Genomic DNA, 26,647 nt, shown 5'->3' on the forward strand with positions numbered 1-26,647 from the left:
GCTTTTCCATCCCCTCAACAAACAACAAATATTTCTGAAAAAAAAAACAACAACAGAAGCAATGATAGACTATTAATTAAGAAAAAAAAAAAAAAGGACCCTTGATTGTATCGTGATCCGTGATAATTTCGAGCATTTCATGCAGTATATGTGCTTGGCGAGTCTTGTCGAGTACCAAGTATTTCATTCGGGTATTATATTTTTAAATCACTCAAGTCCCATTTAATGTCGAGTTTTATACTTGGTTGCATGTTTATATATTTTGCTTGAGTCCTGTTGAGTGTCAAGTCTTGCACTCAGTTGTATACTTATAGATTTCAGTTAAGCCCTACCGATTGTCGAGTTTTGCATTCAACTGTGTGTTTATGGACTTCACTCGAAGTCCTGTTGAGTGCTGCTCGATTGCATGTTAATTTATTGACTTCACTTCAATCCTATCGAGTTTAGATCTTGCATTTGACTGTATATTTATAAAGATTTAAATTTGATCACAATATTTCTAATCTTGAAATCGAAATCAATTGTACAATTCTTATACAGCCCAAAACTTAAATATGGCTGAACCTAATACAATGGCATGCAGATACATGCATACATATATGTATATATAAAAGAATCATTTGCAATTGCCATAAATGAAAATTAAATTAAAAATTTTAGATTTTTTAAAAAAAAAAAATGTTGTGCACCACAAAAACATGTCAACAAATAAATAAAGTAAATACTCTACTTGGTTCATCCTCTCCACATGGAGTTATATTCAATGGGCATACCATTTTTCATTATAATCAAATAAATAAAATTTTCAACTCAAATTATATTATTCATCAACCCAATTGCATCTAAGAGAATCTTCATATCAAAATTACTCATAAAAAATAAATTAATTAATCACTTTCTTTCTCTTTTAAACATAATCCAATATTTTTACTACTTCAACTATCTTATATACTATAAGTAGTGCCTTCAACTATAATAGACAATAGCATCTTCTTTTTGGATTGTATTCTTCTCTACTTTAAGTTAAAGTGTCTCTTCTTTCATGAAACTGCAATGGACTGCGAGAGTCAATAACTTATGGGTATATAATGTTATCCTTATCAATAGAAAAGCTTTTTTATTTACTCTACATATATTTTTTTTTTAATATAATACTTATCAATAAAAAAATCAACACGCAAAGCATGAGAAATAAATGAAGGAGGGACAGAAGATTAATAGAGAAATAAATAGAAAAGTAGAAAAGCTTTTATTGGTTGTTAAATGTGCCACCCAATTACACACATGATTAATTGTCACCGGAAGCAAAATCAATTGCAAGGGAAGGAAAAAGTTGAAACTTGTAGTTACGGATTGATGACTTGAAAACTAAAGTCAGATTAATGAGCTGGAGCTATTTATTCTAAAAGATCAAGTGTAAATTAGTTAGACAGTTGCTCTGTAGTTTGTTAGCTTTCTCACCACTTGTACAAAGCTTGTATATAGAATCTTCAATTTTGATTGTTCAATGAGAAGTAGTTAAGTTTTTTTGTTGAATTTCTTTTCTTGTTATGGTATCAAAGTTAGGTTTCTCAATGAGATCAGAAGACACATTGTAATCTAGAAGTTTAACAGAAATTGGTTTAATTCCCTTATAAGAAATAGAGGAAGAATGACAAAAACTGATATGATCAGTAGCTCCTGTATCAAGAAGCCAAAGAAAGGACTTTGAGGAACAAGCTAAAACAAAAGAATTATGTAAAGTAGACTGTAATGCAGAATTTGATTTGAAATCTAGTTTGGAATCTCAGTGAATTACAGAATTAATACTTTTTTTTTTGGGTGGAATGTATTTCTTTTGTAAGATTGGACTACTGAATTAAGGCTATGATCTGTTGATACTGTTCTAAAATGAAAACATTACTTGAGTTCTCATGATCATTATTCGGTATGACAAATTTAGCAGGGTCTCGTTAAGGTCCTCTCAATTTCAACTTCAGCTCAAGTAGCAGAATACTAAACATTCATTCTCTAGCTTGCGGGGGGTATCACAGGAAGGAAGATCAATTGCAAGAGAAGGAAAAGATTGAAACTTATAGTTACGGATTGATGACCTAGAAACTAAAATCAGATTGATGAGGTGGAGTTATTTATTCTTGAAGATCATGTTTAGATTAGTTCGACAGTTACTCTGTAGTTTGTTAGATTTCCTGCCACTTGTACAAAGATTATACATGGAATCTTCAATCTTGATTGATCAATTAGAAGTAGTTTAATTTTTTGAAGAATTTATTTTCTTATTATTAATATAAATAATAATAATAATAATGAGAAAGTTTTTACGAAGATTAAGTAGCATATATCTCATGATCAATCATGAATTTCGCGTGCATAATAAGGAAAAAAAAAATTAAATTTGTGTAGTTTTATGAAAATATTCTTGAATAATTCAAAATAATTATGTATAATGAGTTCACTTTAAATGGAGTTATAATTACTTAGTATTAATAAATACATAAGAAGCAAAATGCAAAATTAATTAAGAAATACAAAAGCACGCGCTTCACATTCAGCCGGTATTGAAATGGACTAAGTAGAGTTGACTTTACAAGTGGAAATGTGTTACGAAAATATCTCCACATGTATTTGGCAAAAAAGAGCGGCACAAATTGAATGCAATACAAGTAGGATAGTCAGTAGGGTTGCCAATCTATTGCTGCGCGGATTAGAGGGTCAGGTCAGGTCATGACCACTCTTTTTTTTTTTTTTTAATTTGAGTTTATTTAATATAAACTCATCTTGCATAGAATATATTTAATAATTATTATATTAAATATTTATATTAAAATTTATAAAAAAGTTTAATTTAAAAATATATAATAAATATATAAATTTATATATAAATATATAATTTAATTATTATTAAATTTATTCTTATATGAGTTTAAATTTTCAGGTGCACTTACTCATGATTTATACTTAACATCTCTTATCAACTAGATATATAATAATAATTAAATTTTTTTTATTATAATAAAATTATAGGCATGTGTAGCACTATTTTTATATTTACACTACAATTTTGATAAAAAAATTAAAATAAAAGTATAAAATTTATACTCAGACAAAACAAAAATTAAAAATTATATTTAGAGTAAAAAAATAAAAAAATATATTGACAAGATAAAGTGGAGGAAATTTCCTTATTTATATTAAAAATAATACGCCAAGTCAATGAAAAAAATATTAAATATAGGACTCATGGTACATGTCAATTATTAGATTAAGACGATATATATATATATATATATAAAAGTTTGCATTTTTCATGAACTTTTGTTTTCAATATAAAAATTGTTTATTCTTTCCATTGTAGTTAAGAATTTAATTCCAAAAGAATTATATATTAAACTTAAAATGAAGAAAGCTGGCAACAATTGATGAATGAAACGCGCTTACTCTTCTGTTTAGACCTATCATTTTCACAAATGGACGATCATGATTGTGAACAAAAGAAGCATTTAAATAGATAAATATATGAAGCTACTTTTCGGTGATTAAGACCTTTGGATCATTAAATATTTGCATTGACCTCAATGTTAAATTAAGCCAACTACACATGATATTTTCAATTGAGTGCATTAGAATTAGCGGCAATAATAATTTTATTTTTTATTAAATTAATATACCATAATAATAATATAAATAATTATAATTAATGATATATAAAAAAATATAACATTAATTATTATTATTATTATTAAAAATTATTTACAGTAATAATTATTATTATTAATTTTTTTTTATAACAAGTATAATTTTATACTGTTTATGTTTATATATTCTAGGTATCTTCCTTCTTTTCTTTCTTTTATTATTATTATTATTATTTTTTTTAAATATTACCCAATTGAGGCTGTTTGAGCAACTGGGTTTGTTTATTAATTCATGTTTTATTGGAATTAAATAATATAATTGAAACTCTAAAGGTGTTTCCCTAATTTTTGATGTCTTAAATTTTCCTTATTTCTTTTTTATTTTTTTGCTAATTAATAAACATATCTAATTCAAGAAATTCGAAAACTGTTATCTTTATTATTAGCCTTTGTCGACTTAGAACGGCAAAGAGCGCATCTCTTCTCTTGTGTCAAACATTCAAATTCAAGTTCTTAAATGTAACGGTGAAATCCCTTTTTTAATGTTCATTTTTGATAATTTCTGTAAGTTTTGTGTATTTTTTTTAATCAAGGGTTTGCAATTCCATTATTTCTTGTAAAGTTAAACTAAAATAATTTGGAGATATTTATATTAACATTTTATGGGTTTTGAACTTTTTAGGACACTTAATCATCGAAAGTGTGGTAATTTATGATTAATTTTCTGCTTGTGCCACTGGATTTCAGCATCCTTTTTTTGGACCGTTTGATTATATTCCACGTTCATATGAGTATGCATCTACGGTGGCCACGTAAATATAGTTAACATAGCACTAGAATTACCGTCACCAAATCTCTTTATTGTAGTTTTTAAGGAACAAAAACTATTATTTAACATATGATAATCGTGTAAAAAAAACATATAATAATCTTTGAGTTAAACTAAAATTAAAATTGGTTTAATTTAAATCAAAATTTGCATTACAATAAGTTGGCCTAACTTGAATTTTTTTTAATTAAATTAAAATCATTGGATTAAATTTCATGTTAAAATTGAGTTTTTAAACAAATTTAAAAGAATAATATTAAATTTAATTATAATATGACTCCATTCGTTCTACGAAAAATATATTTCGCATTTTAGTATTTGAGATACTTAAAAAATATGTTTTTTAAATAATAAAATATGTTTATTTTAACCATATTTGTATAACTGAAAAAAGTTTATATTTATTATTTTTAAGTAATTTATATTTACCAATAAATAATGAAGGAAGAGGTTTAAAAAATAAAACCAGGGATTGACTGAATGTTATCAATGTTTAACTCTATATTCAATAAAATTAGTCACTCTTATCTAATCAAGTTTTTATTTTTTTATAAATTTTAAATATTAATTTTAGAGGATGTTTTTTCTTTTTTTTTTTCATATTATCATAAATAATTAAAAAAATATAATTATATAATATGGTCTTATTCGTATATAAAAAATAAACCTTAACATAAGAGATATTTTACTAATTTTGTCATTTTATTTTTATGACATGAATATGTATGAATTGCTATATACAATATATACATACGGCTTGCCGTGGGTATTCTTTCTTGTTATTGTACTCTATCAAGAAATTTTTTTTTCCAATTTACTCATAAGAGGCACACCAACAAAGTCACCGATGATAAGCCTCTCTTCTTTATATTTCTAAATTTTTTTTTCTTTTTAGTGTTTATTGTGAGACATTTAAACTAATTAAGTTAAATAGGAGTGCCTCTTAAATTATCTAAATTAATTAAAAAAAATTATTTTTGCCCTTTAAACTAATTAAATTAAATTGGACGTAGGAAATGCCCATTGAATTGTCTAAATTAATAAAATTAATTAATTAATTAAAAAAATTTTATCATAAAAGAATTTAGGGTATCCTTAAAATACTTAAATTAAATAAGGGTGCCCCTTGAATTATCATAATTAATAAAAATTAATTAATTACTTAAAGAACTTTTTTTTTGTCATAAAAGAGTTTCTTTTTAGTGGTTATAGAAGTACCCTTTAAACTACTTAAATTAAATAGCGATACCTCTTGAATTATCTAAACTAATAAAAATTAATTAATTAAAATTTCTTTTTTTATCATAAAAGGATTTCTTTTTAGTGGTTATAAAGGTACCCTTGAATTATTTAAATTAAATAAGGGGTGTCCCTTAAATTATCTAAATTAATTAAAAAAATTTTGTCATAAAAGAATTTCTTTTTAGTGGTTATAAGGGTACTCCTTGAACTACTTAAATTAAATAAGGGGTGTCCCTTAAATTATCTAAATTAATTAAAAAATTTTATCATAAAAGAATTTTTTTTTTAGTGGTTATAATGGATACCTTTAAACTACTTAAATTAAATAGGATTGCCCCTTGAATTATTTAAATTAATAAAAACTTATTAATTATTTAAAAAAATAATATTTTTTTTTGTCGTAAATGGATTTCTTTTTAGTGATTATTGAGGGTACCTTTAAATTACTTAAATTAAATAGGGGATGCCTTTGAATTATCTAAATTAATAAAAAATTTATCATAAAAGAATTTCTTTTTAGTAATGATAGGGTACCCTTAAATTACTTAAATTAAATAGGGGACCCTTTAAATTATCTAAATTAATAAAAATTAATTAATTAATTATAAAATAATTTTTATCATAAAAGAATTTATTTTTAGTGGTCATAAGGGTACCTTAAAATACTTAATTAAATAGGGGTGACCCTTAAATTATTTAAATTAATTAATTTTTATTAATTAATTAAAAATAATCTTTTTTTTTGTCATAAAAGAATTCATTTTTAACGGTTATAAAGGTACCCAAACTACTCCAATTAAATAGGGAGTGCCCTTAAATTATCTAAATAAATAAATAAATAAATTGCCATAAAAGAATTTCTTTTTAGTGGTTATAGGTACCTTAAACTATTTAAATTAAATTGGGGTGCCTCTTAAATTATCTAAATTAATAAAAATTAATTAAAAATTATTTTTTTATCATAAAAGAATATCTTTTTGTGGTTGTAGGGGAGGATCTTTTAGGCTACTTAAATTAAATAGGGTGCCCTTGAATTATTTAAAGTAATAAAAATTAATTAAAAAATCTTTTTTTTTTTGTCATGAAATAATTTCTTTTAAGTGATTGTAGGGTATCCTAAACTACCATATTAAATAAGGGAGTTTTCCTTGGACTACATAAAATTAAAATCATTTTAAAGAAAATCATAGATTTTTTTTTTAACTCCGCCTAAGTAGTTTGCGCTTAGTCGGTCCCAAACCCGGATAAAGGAGAAGGGTTTGAAGGAGCGGAAGCATGAAAAACATAAGTTTAGATCATTGAATTAAAAAAATTTTTATCTAGGGTGACATGCATCATGCAAGATTCATTTTTATCTATTTGATTTCAATGATAAACAGCATATTAAAACTCTTTTAACATGATTTTGGATCTATATTTACCATTTAAGATTTTAAAATTAACAAATTAATTCATTAGAACCCTAGATTAGATCAAGAACAAGTGAACGAACCTTTTTGATATACTGCAGTATGTTTGGCACCTTTGGGATGTGCCTAGGACACCAGATATTGTCCCTCTAGCTTGTCCACACCAAGATCATCAATGATAGCCCCTTGAACAGCTTCTAAAGCTTTTCCAATCAATTAGAAAATTAGGTTTTGTCTTTTGAGATATTACAGATGTAAACAGGACACTAGAAACAATTTCTAGTATTTTTAATTCAAGAGATTATTGGCAAATCTCTTTGAATTGATGAGAGATGAAGAAGATGAGAGGGAGAGCAAGGCAAGGGTGGTGGCACCTTAAGATGAATGAGTATATTGTATTTTGTTATTTCATCCTTTCCCTTATATAGCTAGGTCACCACTTAAAACCCTTGCCACATGTCACATTCTGATTGGCTCTAGGTTTAATTGACCCAATCACATTGTGCCAAGTGTCAAACCTATATTTAATCTTGACTTTGATCATCTTACATGATTAAAAGACATATGGCAAGATTATGTGTGTCACAATCTCATGGTGCCACATGTCACCCTGTGAAATGACCAAAATACCCCTGTGCCTTAATTTTGAGTTCTCAACCCAAAATAATTTTTTCTCTTCTTCTAATCAATTTATATCAAATATAAATTAATTAATTAATCTCTATTAATTAATTTCTCATAATTAAATTTATATTTAAACACTTTAAATATAAATTTAACTTATATTATACATCCATTAACTTAGATTTGGTTTCAAGCCATGCTAGAGACTTTGCAATCTAATTGCAAACCAAACCTATTTAATTAATCAATTAAACTCTTTAATTAATTAATTAGATCATATTTAACTTGGTGATTACTTGTGTATGTGTGTGAGGCAATGAGACATGATATCAACTCTTAATATCATTAGAATTCTTTCTTACAATAAATAATTTCTCTAAATCATTTTATGCACCTCATAGACCATGGTTAACACCTAGCATAGCATGCCATGGCCACCCAACTAGTGATAAGGTTTACCTTAAATGAACCTATAATCATATGTTACCATGTACTAGAATATCTCTGTTACAAAATCTCAATTTGAGCTGGAGTCATGGTTTATGTCAAACCCCGTTTGCTATGAATATTATGTTCTCTTTTAATTCCAGTTCTTCATTAAAAAGATTTTCTCATCAGAAACTCTTTTCTGATTAAATCTATCTGTCCTGGCTAGGAACTTGAAACATCAAGAACAATTAAATGAACATAGGATTTTATCCCTATTTACTTAGGGTAACAGACTCAATCTTGATCAATACCTACCTCCATATATAACTAGTAGGAGCTAACACATGCTCATATACCCATACATAGTACAAGTATGAAAGCAGTATCAAACTCAAACCACCTATATACAAGATAATTGTGCTATCTCAGGTCTAAAGATTATATGCACTGATATGATTTATGACAATACATTGACAAGAGTAAACTCTATGTGCTTGTCATAAATGTCACTGGTTCGGCCTACTTATCATGTATAAGTGCCTATCATGTTTGTTATATGGCATGAGACTCACCATTCCATCTTATTTATATCTCATATAAATAACTTGGAAACAAACATGATTACAATCTTTTAGATAAGTCATGTCCTTATTGTGAAGTATCCTCGATTGTGAACCAATTTATGATACTTTGTGCTAGAAATACTGTCACTCATATTCTTAACAACTTAAGAATAGAATTTCTAACAAAATATCAATAGACCTTTTCTATTACACATAAATATATTATGTAAATGGAAAAGTGAAAATGCATTTATTAATAAAAACATGTACAAGATACATATTAAATGATATGCTCTAGGCCATGCTACTAACAGGGTTGTAGTAGGTGACAACCAGCGTAAAAATTTTATCACACCTTATGATATGGATTCAAATGATATAAACGTTGGGGGTATCCTCTACTTACGACGTACTACATCGGAGCCCGAGTGTAGTAAAAAATATGCAAGGGTATAGGGCGTTCACTGAAAGCGACGCGCTATGCCGGGCCCCGGGTGTGGTGTTAAATGAGCAAGGGTTCCCACATCATGGACAGGTGTGGGTAAAGAAGTTAGTCCATAGGACAGATAGTAGAATAGATAGTGGAATAGAACACAAGATAGGCATAGAGAATAATAGAAGATATCATAGAAGGAGATTAATTAGGAAAGAACAGGATAAGAGGAGAATTAGGGTTGGTACTTGGAATATTGGATTACTGATACGGTGTGTCCGCAAGTGCACGGGTCACAGTAGTATAGTTTTAAAAAAAAAATGATATCGATCCCACAGGGAATTGTGCTTAAATTGGAAATAAAAGTATAAGCTAATTAGAATGACAAAAATTAAAGATGTAAAATGAAATTTGGAATTAAAATTGGTATTTGAGGAATTAAAATTAAATCAAACAATTAACTAAAATTAATTAAACTAGATTACCAAAAATTAATTTGAAATTTCTATTTATGAAATTTGAGAGGAATTAAATCTAAATTCAATAAAAAAATTAAAGTGATTCTAGAGATTAGATTTTTCAATATTGTTTGCATGTGGTTTATCCCTAATTTAGCCAAACACATGAGAATTGCAATTTTGAGGGAAATCAATTCTTAAATTTTTGAAACCTTTTTCAAGCATTTCAAAATTGGTTTTCATTAAATCAAACCATGTTTTCACGGTATTTCAAACCTAACAAAAACCCATTTAAAACTCTAATTGATTTTTGGAAAGTTCCCCTTAATCCTCTTAGCTTATCTTTAACACCAAGAAAATAAAGTTTATTGCAAGATTATCTATCCCTAATATTCACTTTTCAGTCCATCTACTAAGGATTAAAGCTTAACTTAATGAGGGCCCATTCATCAAGCAAGGCAACAAGCTCACAAGCAATAAATCAAAATGTAACAAATCCCATTTAAATGGCTAAATCAGTTCAAAAACCACAATACAAATCAATATTTATAAACCCATCTCTAGAATCTCAATCAACTACTCACAAATCATTGTTTAAAGACAAACCCAAATGTATAAATGAAGAAATAATGGAAATGTAAGCTCAAGGGTAGAAAAACCCAGAAATATGCGAATCTAAAAGTGCGAAAATGAGTTACTGGAAAATGGAGAACGTGCTCCCTCCTTCTCTCTTTCTAATCTTGCCAAAAATGCCTCCCTTGCTCTCTATGAAAAGAAAATGATAAAATGAGGCTTTATATAGGCTAAGGGTCTGCCCTAGAATGGGTAAAAGGGGGAAGGTTCCAGAGAAAGTGAGGTAAAAGTCGAGTAAATGCCACGTCAATTATTTCCAGTAAAAATGACATAAGCCGAGTCAGTTGTGTCGTGGGTTGTGTCGCTCTCGGCGTGAATATCTGACGATCGACACAACCTGCGACATAAGCTAATTTGGTTGTCTTTGATTGTGTCGCTCTCAGCCATTTTTTACTCAACTTCAAAATTTTTTTGCAATTCGACTTTAATCTCCTCCAAATGGCTACTCTGATCAAAATACATCAAATTTCTCCAAATTTAACCTACAAAACAAATAAATTCCAAAAATTAAACTAAGAAGTGTGAAAATTGTAAAGTTGACTTCATATATACTAATATCTATAATAATAGCTATGAACAAGGGTAAATTATGTGCAAAAATTACTCCTAAATGATGATATTAAATGCATGCATCAAATTCCCCCATACTCAAACTCTTGCTTGTCCCCAAGCAAAATTTCATTAAAACTCATTTGGAAGGGAATAGAATCAGTCTTTGAAAACACAAAATTCACTAATCCAAACTACCAACTTACCTCTAGCCACCAACATTCCAAGTTCCCACCAGCAAAAGCACAAAGAATGAAGCAAGCACTCTCAACAATTACAGAATAGCTAAGAATTAACCAATCAACCCAAGCAACAAATACCAACCAGCTACAAGAGTCAATTGTGCCAAAACAAACCTAAATGAAATAGATAGCCAATGTGTCTCAAATAGATGGTGAGTAATGTATGGAAGATTATATTGCCAAACCCATATGCAAGCATAAAAGATCTAACTCTACTAATGTAACAAGCATTTTTCAAAGAATCATTAGGTCTTTTTAAGGGTTGTAATGTGGTCAAATAGGGTAAGATTGTGGTTAACAAAGAAAGGGAATAAGGTAAACAAAATATGAGAATAATATTAACCATGAAACTCAAAGTGCATCCATTTTTTTTTTTAATAGTAATTTTTTTATCAAGAGGAAAGAAATTCACAATGAATCTTAAGTGCTAACACAATAAAGGGACTACTTTTATAATATATTTTTTTATTTTGTATGTGTCCCTATTTCACGTCACACCCAAAATTACCTTTGGGATATTTTTGTGACTTTTTTTTTTTTAAATCAAAATGTAACAATTACTCTAGCACTTTTCAAGATGTTTCAATCCTCCAAGTTTTTTTTTTTAATTTTTTTATGCACTTAATTGCTAAAATATTATTCTCATAATAGGTGGTAGTGTTTAGGTTTAATGGCTAGGTAAATGATTTGGGTTCCAAAGAAATTAGGGAATTAAGGTTCAAGGGGGTTTGCAAGGGTTAAAATGAGATTAAGGTAGGTTAAGGCTAAATGCGATGTTTAAAATATGAAGGAATGCCTAAATCATATTCTTATCAAATGCAAGTTAAAAATTTCGCTTTGAAAGATCTAAGATGCCTGTTCTCGGAATGGTGAGACGACAATGACCATTTTCTTCCTTAAAGGCTTATCCAAACACTCAAAACTCAAAATAACTAACTAGCACTGCATACCTAGATGAATGTATTAATTTTCAGCTATTAAGTAAGAGAAAGAATAATGCTTAAGACTTTGTACCCAGCTGGAACTTTCATTCCACTAACCATCTAAAGGCAAGTTGGATTGCTTGAATAAGTGGCTTATGGAATTCAGAGACTGGTTTAAAAATCCAAAAATTTTAAATGAATGAATAAAATGCATGAGTGTATAAATGTATTGTCAACCTATATGCAACTAAGTATGCATAACTAAGTATATGAAGCTATATGCAGTGTATATACGTGAATATGTACAAGTATGAAGTAATGAATGAGTATGTCACTATATGCAAATGAAAAAGGAAAAAAATAATTTTTGCAAAAAATTTACCCTCTCCCCCATACTCAGAATGAACATTGTCCTCAATGTTAAAAGAGTGCATGGAATGGGATAATGTGCAAAAAAAATGGGTAGCTCATATGTGCATAAAGAATTATTACCCTGTTGCATAAGCGATAGCACAACTTGTGTTGAAAGTGACACAAGCTGAGACGAGAATTGTTACCTCATTGAAGTGCAGCCAATTTAATTAGATAAAATTTGGACAGCTACTGCACTCATTGCAAAAGAAATAGTGCAATGGAATCCATTAAATCAAATAAACTCAAAAAGTTGAAATAAGAAGTTAAGCTCAAAAATGTAACCATCAAGTGTAAATCCGAAGTAGCACATAAAAGCAAGTGAGCAATGTACTAGAAACATAAAGGAAAAATGTATTTTATGAGGAACTAAAAAAAAACTAAATAAGTAAACGGTTCAAGTAAAAGAAAAACAACACAAGCAAAATATTAACTAAATAAGTTCAAAATACTAATTAATTAAGCAACGAAAATAAAGACATGAAATTTTTTTTTTTTTTTTTGCTTAGTGGGCTTTTTTTTTTTTTTTTTAGCATGGGGTGGTTGCGGGCCCATTCTGGTGAAGTGAGTTCTTATCCTGCAAAACAAACAGGCGACACAAGTTAGAACATAGGGATAGGGGGGTTGTGTCGCAGGTTGTGCAACAATCTGCCCAAAAGTGTGCCCAGCAAACACAAGCGACGACACAAGCAAACCCGGTTATGTCGCAGGTTGTGCAATCTGCTGCCCAATTTGACCAAATTTCATAGCACCTAAAAAAATTGAAACAAATTAGATTTCAAATGATTAAACCTTCATAACATGAATTCTAATTGTTCAATTTGTCATGTTCATCAAATTCTCATAAAAAATAATTTTTCAAAGCACCAATTCACACATCCAAATTCAAATAATTTTCCTTTTAATCCAAGATGTCAAAATTTGGAAAAATTTTCTCTTGAAATTAACGAAAAGGGCAATGAATCCAGCAATATGCACCAGCAAATACTCAACAATAGAAAGATGAAAATTATAAGTGAACAAATTTAAAACTAAAAATTTTAAAGCTAAAATTTAAAGCTAACACAAAAACAAAAATTTTTTATGCTCATTTGCTTGCAATGAATTGTATCCCATCTGCACAAGGAAATTAGAACAATGTTAAACTCTGAATAAGGAGTATAGAAAAACTTAAAACAAATATATATATGAAAGAAATAAAGAATCAATGAAAAATTGGGAGTTATGCACAAAAATGCTAAGTTTAGGTCTTTAGCTTGACCATACTCACTCAAGATTTTATGGAGAATGAGAGAGATAGCAAGTTGCTATCTTCTCAATTGGCTCACCAACTGAATAGTGCCTCAACCTTTGTCCATTTACCTTGAAATTACCAGATTTTTCACCAAAAATTTCCACAGCACCATGAGGTAAAACTTTCACAATTTTGAATGGACCGGACCACCTTGATTTTAATTTTCCTGGAAAAAATTTTAACCTTGAATTGAATAAGAGAACCAAATCTCCTTCTTTAAAGTCCTTTTTCTTGATATGCTTATCATGCCATTTTTTAGTTCTTTCTTTATAGATCCTAGCATTTTCATAAGCATCAAGTCTCAATTCTTCTAATTCATCAAGTTGCAAAAGTCTTTTGTGTCCAGCAGCTTGTAAATCAAAATTGATTGCTCTAATGGCCCAATAAGCTTTATGTTCTAACTCTACGGGCAAATGGCATGATTTCCCAAAGACTAACCTATAAGGTGTAGTTCCTATGGGGGTTTTAAATGCTGTTCTATATGCCCAAAGAGTGTCATTTAATTTAAGGGACCAATCTTTTCTGGACTTATTGACAGTTTTCTCCAAGATTTGCTTGATTTCTCTATTTGTGATTTCTACTTGGCCATTTGTTTGAGGGTGATATGGTGTGGCAATCCTATGCTTTACCCCATATTTTCTCATCAATTTTTCAAATTGGTGGTTGCAAAAATGGCTTCCACCATCACTGATTATGGCACGTGGGGCACCAAACCTGGTCAAAACAAATTTTTTCAGAAATTTCACCACAACTTTTGCATCATTGGTAGGTGTAGCAATAGCTTCTACCCATTTAGATACATAGTCCACCCCTACCAAGATATATTTATTCCCATAAGAAGATGGAAATGGCCCCATGAAATCAATTCCCCACACATCAAATAATTCAACTTCTAATATGGACTGTTGGGGCATCTCATCTCTCTTGGAAATGTTGCCTACTCTTTAACACCTATCACACCTGCTTACAAAGTCTCTCACATGTTTAAACATATTAGGCCAATAGAAACCTGATGTCAAGACCTTTTCAACAGTTTTTGAGACACTAAAATGACCACCATATTCAGAGGAATGACAATGGTAAATAACATCATTTATTTCTTCCTCTGGTATACATCTCCTAATTATTCCATCATTACATCTTCTAAACAAAAGAGGTTCTTCCCAAGAATAAAATTTAACATCATGCAAGAATCTTTTCTTTTCTTAAGATAAATCAGTGGCAAGACACCACAAGACAAGAAGTTCACAATATCGACAAACCATGGAAGTGCATTCAACACATACAACTGCTCATTCATGAAAAATTCATCAATTGGCACAATTTCATCATCTTTATTTTCAGTTTTTATCCTAGAAAGGTGATCAGCCACCACATTCTCAACACCCTTTTTATCTCTTATTTCCAAATCAAATTCTTGAAGTAATAAAATCCATATAATCAACCTAGATTTAGCTTCTTTCTTGCTCATTAAGTACCTTATTGTTGCATGATCAGTGAAAACTATTACCTTTGAGTTGAGCAAATAAGAACGAAATTTATTGAGTGCAAATACTACCGCAAGGAACTCCTTTTCAGTTGTGGCATAATTAACTTGAGCTTCATCAAGGGTTCGGCTTGCATAGTAAATGGCATAAGGTTTTCTATCTTTTAAACTCGCTTGCATCACACATGATTTCGAATGGCAAAGTCCAATCCGGGGTTGCATGATAGGAGGTTAATGCCGTCTTTAACCTGCAAAAGCAACCATACAATCTTGATTAAAATCAAATTTAACATCATTAATCAAAAGATTTGTTAAGGGTTTAGCAAGTTTAGAAAAATCTGAATAAATCGTAAAACCATGTCCAAGGAAACTCCGCACTCCTTTGACAGTGGTTGGAGGTGGCATTTTTTCAAGAATTTCTATTTTAGCTCTATCCACTTCAATTCCCCTATTTGAGATCAAATGCCCTAAAACGATTCCTTCTTGGACCATAAAGTGGCATTTCTCCCAATTCAACACCAAATCATTATTAGCACACCTCTGCAAGATTTTAGACAAATTAGTCAAGCATGAATCAAAATTAGTGCCATATACTGAAAAGTCATCCATGAAGACCTCCATAATTTCTTCAATAAAATCAGAAAAAATGGCCATCATGCACCTTTGAAATGTGCCAGGCGCATTACACAATCCGAATGGCATCCTTCGGTAGGCAAAGGTGCCATAGGGACATGTAAAGGTAGTTTTCTCTTGGTCATCAGGATGTATTGGAATTTGAAAGAAACCAGAATATCCATCTAAGTAACAAAAGAATGAATGCTTGGCTAATCTTTCTAACATTTGATCCATAAAAGGAAGAGGAAAATGGTCTTTTCTTGTAGCATTGTTCAACTTCCTTTAGTTTATGCAAATTCTCCAAGGTGTAACTGTTCTTGTGGGTATGATTTCATTTTTCTCATTTTTAACAACTGTCACCCCACCTTTTTTGGGTACAACATGCACAGGACTAACCCACTCACTGTCAGAAATAGGGTAAATAATTCCAGCAGCTAGTAATTTTAGGATTTCCTTTTTCACAACATCCTTCATTGTAGGATTCAATCTTCTTTAGTGTTCAATGGAAGGTTTACTATTTGGCTCAAGGAAAATCCTATGCATACAAACTGTTGGACTAATTCCCTTTATATCATCAATTGCATAACCCAAAACTCTCCTATATTCTCTCAAAACTCTCAACAATTTTTCTTTCTCAATATCAGTCAAAGATGCATTAATTATGACAGGATATGTTTTATTTGGTCCAAGAAAAGCATACCTGAGGTTGGAAGGAAGAGGTTTAAGATATACCTTTGGGGCATCCTCTACCTTTAATGATGGTGGTTTGATCTCCAAATTTGGCACTTCTTCAAGTTGAAAAATTGTGGCTTCAGGATGTGGTGGAGAGCTCTCCAAGTGTTGTGCAAAAGCACCTATGTTGAGATTGTCATCATCAATACTCCCACCATGGACTAAGCAATTTTCAAGTGGGTCTTGTGGGTAGCTTTTTCTGAAATGCTCTTGAACAATCTCATCAATAATGTCTACCCGCAAACAAGACTCAACTTCTTCATGTTTCCTTTTCATGGCAGGATTGATGTTGAATATCATTTGATCATCTCCCACTCTAAGCGTCAATTTCTCACCCTTTACATCAATTAATGCACCAGCTGTTGCCAAAAAGGGTCTTCCCAATAAGATAGGAACTTTTGTGTCTTCTTCCATATCTAAAATGACAAAGTCCACCGGAATGTAGAATTTCCCAACCTTGATAGGCACATTTTCAAGAATGCCTTCCGGATACTTAATTGAACGGTCAGCCAATGAAAGATACATGTTTGTGGGCTTCAACTCTCCCATATTCAACTTCTCATATATTGAAAGAGGCATTAGGCTAACACTAGCCCCAAGGTCACATAAGGCATTTGCCACACAATTATCACCAATATGACAAGGAATGGAAAACACACCCAGATCTTTGAGTTTGGGAGGTAACTTCTTCTGAATTATAGCACTGCATTGCTCTCCCAAGTTGATGGTGTCATAATCTTCTAGCCTTCTCTTGTTGGAAAGAATCTCCTTCAAAAACTTGGCATAACTTGGCATTTGGGATAGTGCCTCAGTGAATGGCACATTGATATACAACTTCTTTAGCACTTCAAGGAATTTGCCAAATTGTTTGTCTAGCTTATGCTTGATGAATCTTTGAGGGTAGGGAAGGGTGGGCTTGTAAGGTTCAGGTGGGATGTATGGTTTCTCTCCCTCATCTTGCTCACTTTTGCTTTCTTCTTCTTTTTCATTTTTCTTGCTCTCAATTGAATTTTCTTCTTTTGTGCTCTCTTTTTCTTCTCTCTTGTTTTCACTCTCTTGACCAACTTTCTTACCACTTCTCAAGGTCACAACCTTACATTGTTCATGAGGGTTTTGTGGTTGGCTAGGTAGTTTTCCATAGGAGTTGCTTCCTGATGAGCTTGCTTGTTGAGCCAATTGAGTCTCCAACATGCGGTTGTGGACTTGTAATTGATCCATAGTTTGTCTCATGTGTTGCATTTCTTCCTCCAATTTGCTATTCATCTTGCTTTGTTCAGCAAAAAATTTCTCCATCATGCTTTCCAAGGTTGGTTTCGGTTCATGAGGTGGAAGGGATTGTTGTGCTCTTGCTTGATATCCAGGTTGTGGCTGCCTTGTGGGCTGAAATTGAGGCTGAAATTGAGGCCTATTTTGTTGTATAAACTGCTGGTTATGAGCATAATTTGAGCTTTGGCCTTGTTGAGCAAAAGTTGCTTGTGGTCTCCATATTGAGTTGTTCACATTAGAGTAAGCATGTCCCATAGGTTTCTGTTGATAACCTCCTGCATAAGCAGCTTGTTCTTGCAAATAATCATCACCATAAGAAGAGTAATCAACTCCACAACTTTGAGTTCCATCTGTGAAGGCAACTTGTTGCATAGTTGTAGGAGTTGAGGTTGTTGCCTTTATGCAAAAATCACTAAGAAGCTGAGTCAACTGATCAAATCTTGCATTCATGTAGCTAACTGAGTCAAGTTCATAAATCCCAGCCTTCTTTGGCTCAAGTGCTCTAGAATTTCCCCATAAATGGGTATTATGAGCAATCTTCTCTAATAAATCATAGCATTCTTCACTTGTCATTCTCATGAAATCTCCTCCTGCTTGTGAATCAATTGTGTTTCTTATGGCTGGAGTAACTCTGGTGTAGAAATTTTGAACAATCATCCATTTGGGTATTTCATGATGAGGACATTGCCTTTCAAGCTCCTTAAATCTCATCCAAGATTCATATAAAGTTTCATCATCTCTTGGTTTAAAAGCTACCATCAAATTCCTCAAATGAGTGGTCTTCCCAGGTGGGAAAAATTGAGATAGAAAAGCTTGGGATAGCTGCTCCCAAGTAGCTATAATAGCTTGTCATACCACTCCAATGCTGAATCCCGAAGAGAGAATGGAAATAAGGTGAGCCGAATAACTTCATCTGAAACTCTAGGTTGTCTTTGTGTACCACATATCATAAAAAATTTCTTCAAATGAGAATGAGGATTTTCAAGTGGACTACCTCCAAATTGTGAATTCTGAACCATTTGAATGAGACCAGTTTTTAACTCAAATTGATTAGCTCCAATGATAGGTATGTTATCTCTCACATCTGCACATCTAGGAAAAGCATAATCCAACATGGATCTTCTTTGAGGATCATTTTGATTAGCAACTGCATTTTGCCCGTTTTGCTCATTTCCTCCATTGTCTCCACCAATAGCTCTATTTTGATTCTCCATATTTTCAATGGTCACCTCTTGCTCAAATCTTTGTTGTTCTTCTTTTTCTGCTTCCTTTCTTCTTTTGTATTCCTTTTTGTTAGCTCGTTTTCAATTTTTGAACAACAATTCGTGTCACTTGTGCTTTTCGATCGTCTCATAAACAAGAAAAGTACCTGAAAAACACAAGGAACAATAGTGAAAATAAAAGAAAATAAAAATTCTAATTAGCTTAAAACAATTAAAATCCAACTTAAAAACAAACAATTCCAAACTTGATACGGTGTTGTCCGCAAGTGCACGGGTCACAATAGTATAATTTTAAAAAAATTATATCGATCCCACAAGGAATTGTGCTTAAATTGGAAATAAAAGTATAAGCTAATTAGAATGACAAAATTAAAGATGTAAAATGAAATTTGGAATTAAAATTGGTATTTGAGGAATTAAAATTAAATCAAACAATTAACTAAAATTAATTAAACTAGATTACCAAAAATTAATTTGAAATTTCTATTTATGAAATTTGAGAGGAATTAAATCTAAATTCAATAAAAAAATTAAAGTGATTCTAGAGATTGGATTTTTCAATATTGTTTGCATCTGGTTTATCCCTAATTTAGCCAAACACATGAGAATTACAATTTTGAGGGAAATCAATTCTTAAATTTTTGAAACCTTTTTCAAGCATTTCAAAGTTGGTTTTCATTAAATCAAACCCTGTTTTCACGGTATTTCAAACCTAACAAAAACCCATTTAAAACTCTAATTGATTTTTGGAAAGTTCCCCTTAATCCTCTTAGCTTATCTCTAACACCAAGAAAATAAAGTTTATTGCAAGATTATCTATCCCTAATATTCACTTTTCAGTCCATCTACTAAGGATTAAAGCTTAACTTAATGAGGGCCCATTCATAAAGCAAGGCAACAAGCTCACAAGCAATAAATCAAAATGTAACAAATCCCATTTAAATGGCTAAATCAGTTCAAAAACCACAATACAAATCAATATTTACAAACCCATCTCTAGAATCTCAATCAACTACTCACAAATCATTGTTTAAAGACAAACCCAAATGTATAAATGAAGAAATAATGGAAATGTAAGCTCAAGGGTAGAAAAACCAATATAACGAGTTCAAAATGGAGAACGTGCTCCCTCCTTCTCTCTTTCTAATCTTGCCAAAAATGCCTCCCTTGCTCTCTATGAAAAGAAAATGATAAAATGAGGCTTTATATAGGCTAATAGAATGGGTAAAAGGAGGAAGGTTCAGAAAGTGAGGTAAAAAATGCCACGTCAATTATTTCCAAATGACATAAGCCGGTTGTGTCGTGGGTTGTGTTGCGGGTTGTCGCTCTCGGCGTGAATATCGACGATCGACACAACTGCGACATAAGCTAATTGCGAGTGCTGTTGTGTCGCTCTCGGCCATTTTTTACTCAAATTCAAAATTTTTTTGCAATTCGACTTTAATCTCCTCCAAATGGCTACTCTGATCAAAATACATCAAATTTCTCCAAATTTAACCTACAAAACAAATAAATTCCAAAAATTAAACTAAGAAGTGTGAAAATTGTAAAGTTGACTAAATATATACTAATATCTATAATAATAGCTATGAACAAGGGTAAATTATGTGCAAAAATTACTCCTAAATGATGATATTAAATGCATGCATCAATTACTTATAAGAAAATTAATGGAGCTTGTGGATACCTTGGAAAGGAGAAAAGTGAATATTGTTTGCATTCAGGAGACTAAATGGGTAGGAGAGAAAAGTAAGAAAGTGGGTAATTCAGGGTACAAATTATAGTTTACTGGAAAGGAGAGAAATAAGAATGGAGTAGGCATAATCATAGACAAGGCATTGATAGATGCTGTAATAGCTGTGAAAAGAGTAGGAGATAGAATTATACTGGTAAAGCTAGTATTAGAAGGAGAAACAATAAATGTAGTTAGTGCTTATGCCCCACAAATAGGACTAGATAGTGAGAGTAAACCAAGATTTTTGGAAGATATAGATGATTTAATGCAATGCATACCGAATGAAGAGAATGTTTTCATCGGTGGAGATTTGAATAGACATGTAGGAAGTGATAGGCAAGGTTATGAGAATGTTCATGGAGGTTTTGGTTTTGGCAGCCGAAATGAGGAGGGAAAAAGCATCCTGGATTTTGCTATGGCATACGACCTAATACTAACAAATACCTATTTTATAAAAAGAGAGTCACATTTAGTGACTTTCAAAAGTGAGCAACATAGAAGCCAAATTGACTTCCTCTTAACCAGGAAGACAAATAGAGCTCTATGCAAGAATTGCAAAGTCATTTCGGGAGAGGCATTAACAAGTCAACATCTGTTAGTGGTCTTGGATATTAAGTTTAGGAATAATTCAAGTAAGGTTAGAAGAAATAGTGTAGCTCGAACAAAGTGGTGAGAGTTTAAAGGAGTAAAGCAAGTAAAGTTCAAAAATGAACTTATCGAGTCCGAAGCATGGAAGCTAGATATGGAGGCCAATGGTATGTGGATACAGATGGCATCAAAGATTAGAGAAGTAGCTAGAAAAGTACTTGGAGAGTCTAGAGGACATGGACCACCCTCAAAAGAGAAATGGTGGTGGAATGAGGAAGTACAAAAGGCAGTGAAGAGAAAGAGGGAATGGTATAAGAAATTACCTAAGTGTGATAATAATGAGGTATATGAATAGTACAAGATAGCAAAGAAAGAGGCAAAAAAGGCAGTTAGTCAAGCAAGAGCTGTAACACCCCTACATTCATTAGTTCTATACATTTTACTGTTCCGGTGACCAGTGTCTATCCGAACAGTCAAGAGGCTTAGAACTATAATTAAGTCCTAGCCATAAATAAAAATTAATAGAAATTATATGAAGGTGAAATGGAAATAAAGAAAACAAAGTATAATTGGTTAAATGAGCTAAGGTCATAGCGATGGGTGACCGTACCAGGAAGTGACTGCGAGCTCAGTTGCTATCCAAATTTCATATGGGACACTGTGACACCTCAGGCCTAGAGATAATTGTGAAACTAGGGGAAATGTGAAAATCATAGAAAAGAATTGAGAACAAGCTCAAATAATTGAATCAGGATTCAGGAGACAATCTAGTGTTATTGAAAAAACGGATCAGACCGGTAAGGGGAAATTTGGTCAATTCACCCTCAGATGTGGCTCTTGGCCTAAATGTCCATTAAAATGTAAGAAATTAAAATTATAAAAAATTGATTAGAAATGAAGAGGTGTGTGGAAGGAAAGGAAAAAGAAAAGAAAAGAAAATCAATTTTTAATGGAATTATGACCTCATCATGAAGTAAGCATGACATAATAAACATTTATTATTTAAATTTTTGAAAATTTGGGATAATTATGATAGAAAATATGAAAAAAAAAGAAAGTCAAAACTCATCTTCTTCCCCAATTCAATACTGTCTCTCTCTCTCCCAAATTCTCTCTCAATCCTCCATTTTCACCCAAACCTCAATCTTGAATTCTCATCTTCTCTCCATAAACCTTTCCCTAAATTAGTAGAAAACCCTAATTTAAGTCCTTATTTGGAGAGTTGAAGGAAGAAAGACAAGAAAGAGAAGAAGAATCTCAAGTTTAGAAGAGCTCCAATTGAGGTAAGTTCTCTCTCTAGTTAAACAAGGTATATATGCATAGAATTAAGGATAATTAATTAGAATTAACTTGAAAAAGATGAAAATCATGCATGAAAAATGGTGTATGAAATTCAGCTAGCTTGTGAGGGTGATGGATTTGGTGAGTTTAATTAAATTAAACATGATTTGTGACGTGTTAAGAGGTGTTGAGCATGGTTAGAGAAGTGAATTTGCGTGAATTGTGCTAATGGGTGAATTAGGGTTCTTGACCAATGGAAAATTTGGGGGAAATTTAGGGGTTTGGTGAATTAATGCAAATTGACCTAATTGAGGCTTAAATTGGTCAATTGGTGTGAATTGGATTGTGATTGAATGATTGAAACTAAGATTGAATGGTGTATGTATAAGGGTCAATTCTAGTAGCTTGACCCATGCCCATTCAAATGAGTATAACTAAAATTCTATTGCTCCAATTGGTGTGAGGCCAATTGGAGATGAAAATTAAGACCCAAAGTTAGAATTTTCATGTAGAAACCTTGCCCTAAAACTGACCACAAGTTAGTGAAAAATTGGGTTGAATCTGGATTAGGTACCCTGTCCTTGTACAGAATTGACCATATGAACAGTATTGTTCAAATAGTCATAACTTGGTGTAGAAAGGTCCAAATGACCTTATTTTTATATCAATGGAAAGCTTAGACATATTAGAATAACTTTTATGAAAAACATCAACCCAAATTCTGACCACAACCTACTCAAATTGCCAACCAAAGTTGGCTCACAAAATCTGCCAGAACCTAAAATTTGCCCAGAATTCTGGAATTGACCAATCCGGCCAGCCTTAGAAAAAGTAGCATAACTTGAGCTACAAAACTCTAAAGGTAATTAAAGCTAAGACATTAAGGAATAACTTTGATGAAGGAAAGTTGGCTAAATTTCCACTGTATAAGGTCCACTGGAACAGTATAACCAAGTGACCCAGAACTGAAATTTTGGAATTTCACTTAGGAAGTTTGGAATTTCAATTGGCAATCAACACCAACACAATTGTAGCCCAAAATATGGTATGTGCATGCAGTTAAAATTAGTATAACTATTTAGTATGAAAAAGTCAATATTTTTACCAATTGGTCAAATGAATAGTAACCATAAACATACCACATACAAAGAATTCAATCCTTAGAGGAAACTTATAAGGAAAATTTAGTGTACATAAATTTAATTGTTGAATCAATTATAGGAAATGAGTTGAATGAATATTGAAATGCTTTAAATTATGTATTTCAGTAGAAGAAGATACTGGAAAGGATAGGGAACAAGTGAGTCAAGGTAGAGAGGCGACTCATTAGAGGTTTGTGCACAGTAATTTTTTGCTTTCTCATTTTCTATTTAAAATTTTATTTGAACATGTATTATAAGCAATTTATGTTTATTATAGCTTTCAAAAATGTGATGTTGCCTATTTTGTAAATGGAAATTTGGAATGAAAATTTATGAATGCTTTGTATGAAATGTTTGAACACTATAATTTTGAATTTGGTTTTGGATTCACACTTGGCATGGCAATATCATTATATTCCTCCTTCATTTATGGGGTTGAGATTGGTTATATTCCTCCCTCTTTGGATTGCCAGTTTGAGGTTGAGATTGGATGAGTACTCATATAGCTAGCTAGCCACCTCCCTCATTGATTTCGATTAGTGGGGTTGAGATTGCTTTGTCGTGGTGTACAACACGGCATTGATTGGAAATTTTATGTCATGAAATAAGTTGTGTATTGATTGGTAACACTGTGATTTATAAATTATTTTGATAAAATGGTATTGTAGAAGTTGATATCAATTTCATAAGTTGTGGTTGTGAAAGGATTTAAAAATGTGTTTATCGATGTATGCTTTTTATGTTCAGCTATTTTAAAATTTTATTGTGCACCACTGAGTGTTTACTCAGTGATGGCTTTTTATTGCTATTGCAAATAGGGAAAAGGACAAAGCAGCAGAGTGAGCTGCTCTGGTGACAGGAGAGCAATGTTTGAGGATTTTGTACGGGTGTATTATTTATACCCTTTGTAATTTAGTTTGATGTAAATATTTTTATTCATATGTATCTTTTGTACTAGTTGAACAGTCGTACAGTATAGTTTATAATAATATTATTTTTGTTTTCTTTTCTATAAAATTAAGACTTTTGTGTTTATATTGGATACATTAAATAAAATTGATATTTATTTTAAATTGTGTTAAATTAAGAATTGATGGATATTGAAAATGCATTGAGATTGTGTTGAATTGGGGAGTATTGAAATTGAGATTGAAAAATTAGTATTGGAAGTGCTTTCTTTTTAGGTTTTGAAGAACTGTTTTCTCAAATTACAGCCGGCACTCTGCCAAAATTTTTATAAAATTTGCAGAAGATCAAATTTACCAAAATATTTGCTAATGACATAAACTCCAACTAAAGACTTTTTAATAATGTTTTAACATCACTTTTCACTTTAAAATGAATTGAATTTATTTAAAATCCCTTGTAGTGTATTTAATGAGTTATCGGTAGGCGAAATTCGGTAATTCATTAGGTATACTACGGGATCATGTTGTGCCTTACGGAGGGGTAAGGTGTGACATGTTTTAGTGGTATCAGAGCTAGTTTTCCGAGCTATGTTTTGAATGAGTTTTGAATTCTGCATTTGAATATTTTCTTTGATTAGTACAACTGCTCAAGTGTCCTTAATTGATACATATGATGCATTTACATCATGAATATGAACTAATGGAGATAATCCTCCTTGTGTTTGTTATCAGGGAGTAGATAATCTCTGCAAAGTGAAATGGAAGAAGGGGATCATTCTGTTGAATAGTCTGTTGAGGCTGAGGCACCGAGGGAAGGCCCAGCTCTCTAGAATGTGAGTGGGTTAGCCACTCCAGTTCCTCCAATGCCCCAGTTTTCCGCTCAGTTTATTCAACAGATGGCTGCGTTGTTTTAACAAATGGCTGGAAACCTGCCAACACAAGCCCAAACCCAAGCACCAGCAGTGCAATTACAGCCTCGAGCCAGACATTACGATAAATTGATGAAATTTGGGGCTACTAAATTTAAGGGTACTGTGGATCCACTAGAGGCAGAGCAATGGATTGAAAGAATAGAACGGGTATTCAAGAAGCTGCATTGTATAGAAGAACTTAAGTTTGAATACTCGGTCTCTCTGTTGCAAGGGGATGCTTATGAGTGGTGGAAAACCATCCCCCACAGCTTAGTCGAGCCTCCAGTCCTCACATGATCTAATTTTTTGAGGGAATTCTGGCAGAAATGGGTCCCTGATACGTACGTCGACATGAAGTTGCAAGAATTTCTGAGCTTAAAACAAGGGGATAAAATAGTAGCAGAGTATGAGAGAGACTTCTCCAGGCTGTGTCATTATGCTGGAAGCCTACTTACCACTACTAGAGATCGGTGTAAATGTTTTGAGGCCGGGTTAAGGCCTAATTTGAGAATGCAAGTAGTAGGATTCGGACACCAGAATTTCTCAGAGCTAATCTCATAAGCCCTAGAACTAGAGAGGATTGAAAAGGAAGGAACAGTTAAAAAGGGTACCGAAGAGAAAGAGAAAAGTGGAAAGGCTACTAGTTAGACTCCTGATAGTGGATCAGGAAAGAGGAAACACTTTGGGGGATCCAGTTTACGTAAGTCGGGTAGAGGCAGATCTTCTGGATAGAGACCACCCCGATCTGGTCAGCAGACCCAACCCAAAGTTCATTAGCACCAAGAACCCTAATTTCCTATTTACACAATTTCATGAATTTAAAGTGTAGCACTAACACCTACCCACTTAGATTGACTTGCATGCATGATTTATTGAAGTGAGATATATCACTTTCCCCCAACCCTCATGGCTGCCAAATTGTTTGTCCCTTCATAACTTATCATTTTCTTTAAATTTTCATATAATTTACACTCATCTCAACTTAATTTCAAAGCTTAAAGAAGAAAAGAAAGGGAAACAATTACTAACCTCACTTGTCAAATTTTCTTGAATTGCCAAACTTGATTTTCCTTCACTTTCCTTCAA

At 31.7% G+C, this 26,647-nt stretch overlaps 1 non-coding gene across 1 annotated transcript; it reads left to right on the forward strand.

The window, feature by feature from the left end:
• Positions 1-18,440: 18,440 nt before the first annotated feature.
• Positions 18,441-18,547, forward strand: LOC131172290 (small nucleolar RNA R71). The gene has a single exon (XR_009142772.1). It is a non-coding gene; the product is annotated as a small nucleolar RNA R71 (small nucleolar RNA).
• Positions 18,548-26,647: the final 8,100 nt, after the last annotated feature.

The sequence above is a fragment of the Hevea brasiliensis genome, chromosome 13, assembly GCF_030052815.1.
Source record: "Hevea brasiliensis isolate MT/VB/25A 57/8 chromosome 13, ASM3005281v1, whole genome shotgun sequence".
Taxonomy (NCBI): domain Eukaryota; kingdom Viridiplantae; phylum Streptophyta; class Magnoliopsida; order Malpighiales; family Euphorbiaceae; genus Hevea; species Hevea brasiliensis.